Source organism: Balaenoptera acutorostrata, chromosome 1 (assembly GCF_949987535.1).
Source record: "Balaenoptera acutorostrata chromosome 1, mBalAcu1.1, whole genome shotgun sequence".
NCBI lineage: Eukaryota > Metazoa > Chordata > Mammalia > Artiodactyla > Balaenopteridae > Balaenoptera > Balaenoptera acutorostrata.
In genome coordinates this window covers 120,498,653-120,505,221 of record NC_080064.1, presented here as the reverse complement: position 1 = coordinate 120,505,221, position 6,569 = coordinate 120,498,653, and positions in this window count along the sequence as shown.

Genomic DNA, 6,569 nt, shown 5'->3' with positions numbered 1-6,569 from the left:
GGGTAAAGTTTGAGGAATGCTTGGCAGAACAAGAATTGGTTTTCCCTGGGTCCCCTGAAGCCAGAATCTGGAAGCACTAAGAGCAGCTTCAGTTCAGGTGTATGTTAAGGATGATTTTCTAGCTGAGATAAATCTATGACAAGGCAGAGACCCTCCCTAGGATGAAGTTTACATAGGCCTAAAGAAATTCTGGAGCAAGAGGCAGTGGCAAAGGCCACAGTGGCATCAGGCTAAAAATGTCTTGAACCCTTTTGGGATGGAGAAACCCAGAGGAAGAGCAAGAGATCAGGACTTGGAGAAGGCCAGACAATTAGCTGTGTGCTTGGGACACACCTACCCCAAATACGTCACTAGACAGAGCCCAATGTAACAGTGCAGCTGGGGACACAGCACTTAAAGGGAAAAAAAAGTGAAAAGGTCTTAAATAGGCACAGAAGGAAAAGAGGGAATTTCAGGCAAAGGCCAGGTGACTGGCCACTATTGTAAACTTTTTAGTTTGCAAGATTAAATGCTTCAAATTCTCCTCTCTGACAAAATATGCTTAGGTTCATTTTCCTCCATATATGGTGAAATGTCTTAATGAACCTCATGACAGGTTATTTCTTCCATAGGTTAAACTCCAGATAGCTGACAGAAAGCCCAGGATCTGGTGAAACTGAAAACTACAAGATATTCTCTACTCCCTTTTTTTCACTGTCTACTCTCTTCTCCCCATTTACCACCAAGTCCTCTGCTACAGTCTTTGGTGGGAAAAGCAGCGTGGGTCCTGATGTTTGTTTAGGATGGTTGTGACAGGGGCTCAGGATTTGTTTGTAGTTTCTAAAGTGTTTCAATAGGGTGGAAATGATCAACTGTGTTAACTGCTACTGATGGACCACATAAGATGAGGATCATTGCAAGTAACAATGAAGGTCATTGTTGTCCATGATAAGAACTGTTTTGGTAGAGGGGTGAAAGTGCAAGTCTGATTGAAGTGGATTTAAGAGAGGAAGAGAGGTGAGGCATTGGAGACAGAGACTAAAGACAGGTCTGAGTTTTGCTACAAAGAAGAGCAAATAAATGGAATAGTAAGTCCCTTAGGGAAATGGGATAACAAAGAGTTTTTTGTTTGATTGATTTTTTGGTAAAGAAGAAAGACACTGACACATTCATTCATTCCAGGAATTACTAATTTCCTATTCCACCCTGAAAAACAATCCAATTTTTGTAGTGTCCTCGAGACTTTGAATCCCATTAAAACATCCATGTCTAGCAGCATTTCTCATAGTAGAAATTGTCCTTTCATATTATGGCAATACCTATTCCTACTTATTCACCCTATTCAACATCCCCACACTTTTATCACCACTATTTCATAAATCAAGAACAAAACTAGGCCAAAAAATGAAGACTTTAACTCCAATGAATACATCTAGGATACAAAAGTTATCTTGAAAAGAGGTCAGAGAAAAATGCTTCATATTCGGCAGAGGATTAAACATGATTCCAGCGTTTAGATATGCAGTCTGATCTCTGAAAACTGTAAGTGAAACATAAACATGGTATTGTTAGCTACAGCTAGAAAGTCATCCAAGATGATGACAACAAAAAAAAAGAAACAGCATTCTTCATTCCAAAAGAAGATAGCCAAAGGAATTGAAATACAATATCATCAGGTTGTAATAGGGAAGAAACTTTGTATTCTATTACAAGTTAATCACTGAAAGGATGTTGCCTATAAGCTTAAATTATACATAATGGCCTATCTCTGCGAACCCTGCCTCCCAGGTAATGAGCATTAAGCTAAAATACTTTTGTTTACCTCACAAGAAACCTCCTGTGAGGCCCACCTGTGATTGGCTGCAGGAAGGACAAAATTAACCCCTCCTGGCCAGAACCAGGACTTTAGCCCCTCCCCTGTTAGTAGAAAAGAAGCTTGACTTCTAATTCACGGAAGATGGTTCTTTGAGACATGAACGCTTTCTCAGTCTGCTGGCTTTCCAAATAAAGTCTCCATTTTTTGCCCCAACAACTCGTCTCTCAGAGAGCAGTCTAAGCCTGGACTCTGTAACAAATTGAGGTGAAGCCAGCCAGGAACCTTGCTGCCCATGGCTGGCCAGCCCTAGTCAGGGAATTTTGGGGTAAGGCCCTAGCAGGTGCTGGGACCACTTGTCTTGAGGATGTTCCTCTCAAAGTTCCCCCGAAGCAGCACCGGCTACCCCAGCACTTGGCAGTGGGAGAAAGGAATCGATGTTTGGGAGCCGACGGACTCCATACAGCAGGGTAAGTCACTCTGGTGTGAACAGCCAGAAACTTTACTCCTGTCTGAGGCTTTTTTCTCCAGAATAAGCCAATTTGTTTTGTATTTGAGTGACATACCCTGTTGGAGAGAGGAAAGTACTTTTACCTGATTTGTGAACCAGTTTGTTTGTTATATTGGATGCTAGCATTTGTGTGCACCATTTGTGTTTTGTCTTTGTATTTCTGTTTTTTAAAAATGAGGAGTTTCAACTATCCCTAAAGAAATTCTTCTGAGGCGCATTTGGGATCAGTGGTCTGATTACAGCTAGGAACCCATGACTAAGAGGAAGATGAAGCATGTGTTGGCCACAGTACATGTTTGGATCTCCACAAAGGGTTTAGGCAGGGTTATCTTGGGACCCCATGTACCACATACTGCCACTGCTGCTGTGCTAATTACATTGTTTGTAGTTTCCTGTGTTGTTGGTATATGTAAAACCCCAAGACCAAACTTGAGGGTTTATTTAGGGTTTTCCGGGCTTTTTTGTTTGTTTCATTTTTTTTGGTACCATTTCTCCAGTTACAGCCAAATCAGTTTTGTGATTTTTAAAACCTTTACTGATGTCAGATGGAGGAAATGAACAGAAAAAAAACTCTGTCTGTTCTTGTCTGAGAGTGGGGCATTCCCAGAGACAAGAGAAAAGTCCCATTTGGTTCCTAAAATCACCAAAAACCCCAGCCCAGAATTCAGCACAGTTGGTTGATGCCAAGACAAAATGGTTAGAGAGGATCAGTTGCTACCTGTGGCTTTACAATAAAGCACTGAGGAATGGTGACCTTTGAATGGCTCTAAACAATCATGCAATTAGAGCTATTCTGTGAAAAAGCAGGGAAGAATGATAAAATCCACTATGTGCAAGCATTTGTGCTGTTACATCAGGGAACATAAGAAAAGGAAGGGAACAAGAGTGAGGATATGTTGCTTCAAACCTTAACTCCTAAGGCTGAGCTAGCTGTCACAGCTGCTCCGGCTGTTATGCCAACATATCCAACCCCTTCCACCACCTCCCGTTTCCTATTCAGCCCCAATTCCCAACACTGAGGCTCAGGAAGTGGTCAGACTGACTCCCTTCCTTATAAGGGTCAATTAGAAAATCCTGTGCGTTCCTGGAGCAGAGGGACCTGGTATGGTGTCATCACCTAAGACCCAACAGGGGCGGCGAGGAGCCACTCCCGGGGCAAGGCAGTTTCCCTCATGCCATTATCCTGTAGGAGGCCTAAATGCAAACTGACAGCCAGCTGGGATTCTATGGATACATAGTTCTTTCTCCACCTCACACATTTAATTGGGAAGATCACAGCCCTCCTTATAGGGAAGCTCCTCTCTGAATTGTTCACTTCTGTTTTTGCTACCCACCACACTTTATGGGCTGACATACACATTCTTAGTAATATGATGCTTACAAGAGACGAAAGGAGAATGGTCATTGATAAGGCCAGGAGAGAAGTGTACCAGCTCCACCTAACAGACCCAAATGGTACACCTGAAGCTTGGCAGTACCCACAGCTGAACCAAATTGGGATCCCAATGAGGGAGAAATGCCCTTATTAGAGCACTACTGTAAGTGCATCTTGGCAGGGCTTTCAAAAGGGGAAACGGGGCTTCCCTGGTGGCGCAGTGGTTGGGAGTCTGCCTGCCGATGCAGGGGACACGGGTTCGAGCCCTGGTCTGGGAGGATCCCACATGCCGCGGAGCGGCTGGGCCCGTGAGCCACAATTGCTGAGCCTGCGCGTCTGGAGCCTGTGCTCCGCAACAAGAGAGGCCGCGATGGTGGGAGGCCCGCGCATCGCGATGAGGAGTGGCCCCCACTTGCCGCGACTGGAGAAAGCCCTCGCACAGAAACGAAGACCCAGCACAGCCTAAATAAATAAATAAATAAAAATTTTTAAAAAAGGGGGGGGGGGGGTGGGAAACGAAGTAAAGGAATTTGAACAAAATTCAAATTCAGCAAAAACCAAATGAAGACCCCTCTGGATTTTTGGAAAGGACTTACCAGGCCTACACACATTATACTGATGGCAGATCCCAAAGCCCCTGAAAATACTAGAATGATAAATCTGAACTTTTTGGGGCAAAGCACCTCAGATATCTGGAGAAAGTTGAAAAAAATTAGATGGTGCATTTGGAACAAACTCTTCTCAGTCGGTAGATGTTGCTTTTAAAGTATTCAACAACAGGGAACAATGACAGAAGAAAGACAATGCAAAATGAAATGCCGTTTTTCTGGTAGTGGCATTAGATTCCCAGAAGGTAAGTAACACGAAGAGGTAAGCCCCCATTGGGGAAGGAATGGTGCACTTACTGTAAGGAGGAAGGGCATTGGAAAAAATAATGCCCTAGGCTTAATAGAAAAGAAAACAATAAAAGAAAGACAGGAGCTTCTCAGGTGGTAGAAAGAGAGGAACACTCTGATGATAAATGAAGAGGCCCGCAGACTTCCTTGGACTTAAGGCACCCAATTCCAATTTCCCCACAGGAGCCTCAGGTAAAATTGACAGTGGGAGATGAGCTGATTGACTGATAGGTATGGGTGCAGCATACCATAAACACCAAGGTGGCACAGAAAACACCTCAATCCATGCCGGTCACGGGAGTGTCTGGAGAAGTACAAAATCGTTTGTTCTTAAAGAGGACCAAATAGTGGGGTTTCACTCTTTTTTGAATTTTTAATTGAGATATAATTCACATACCATAAATTTTTCCTTTTTAAAGTGTACAATTCAAGGTTTTTTAGTGTATTCACAAAATTCACTATTTAAATTTAGAATATTTTTATCACCCCACAAAGTAACCCTGTACCCATTAGCAGTCATTTCCTATTCCTCCATTCCAACAAGCCCTGGAAACCAGTATTCTACTTTCTGTCTCAATGGATTTACCTGTTTTGAGCATTCCATATAAATGGTATCATAAATGTGGCCTTTTGTATCTGGTTTATTTCACTTAGCATGTTTTCAAGGTTCATCCATGTTACAGCAAGAATCAGAACTTCATTCCTTTTTTTATTGACGTATAGTTGATTTACAATGCTGTGTTAGATCTGGTATACAGCAAAGTGATTCAGTTATATATATTTTCCATTATAATTTATTACAAGATATTGAATATGCCTCCCTGTGCTGTGTAGCATATCCTTGTTTTTTTATCTATTTTATATATAGTGGTATGTATCTGTTAATCTCAAACTCATTTGTCCCTTCCCAACCCTTTCCCTTTTGGCAACCATAAGTTTGATTTCTATGTCTGTGAGTCTTTCTGTTTTGTAAATAAGTTCATTTGTATCATATTTGAGATTTCACATATGAATGATATCATATGATATTTGTCTTTCTGTATCTGACTTACTTCACTTAGTATGATAATCTCTAGGTCCATCCTTGTTGCTGCAAACAGCATTATTTCATTCTTTTTTATGACTGAGTAATATTGTATATATATACCACATCTTCTTTATCCATTCATCTGTTGATGGACATTTAGGTTGCCTCCGCATCTTGGCTGTTGTAAACAGTGCTGCTATGAACATGGGGTGTATGTATCTTTTTGAATTCAATTTTTCATCTTTTCTGGATTTATTCCCAGGAGTGGGATAGCTGGATTATATTGTAGCTCTATTTTTAGTTTTGTAAGGAACCTCCATACTGTCTTCCATACTGACTGCACCAATTTACATTCCCACCAATGGGGTAGGAGGGTTCCCTTTTCTCCACACCCTCTACAGCATTTATTGTTTGTAGACTTTTTGACGATGGTCATTCTGACTGGTGTGAGGTGTAGTTTTGATTTACATTCCTCTAAAAATTAGTGATGTCCAACATCTTTTCATGTGACTTTTGGCCATCTGTATGTCTTTTTTGGAGAAATGTCTATCCAAACTATTTTGAATAAAAGTGGCAGGAGTGAGCATTCTTGTCTTGTTCCATTTCTTAGAGGGAATGCTTTCAGCTTTTCACCATTTAGTATGATGTTAGCTGTGGGTTTGTCATATATGGCCTTTATTATGTTGAGGTATGTTCCTTCTATGCCCACTTTCTGGAGAGTATTTATCATAAATGGCTGTTGAATTTTATCACAAGTTTTTCTGCATCTATTAACATGATCATATGATTTTTATTCAATTTGTTAATGTGGTGTATCACAATGAATTTGCAGATATTGAAAAATCCTTGCATCCTTGGGATAAATACTTGATCATACGGTATGATCTTTATTTTGTTTTACATCTTTATTGGAGTATAACTGCTTTACAATGTTGTTAGTTTCTGCTGTATAACAAAGTGAATCAGCT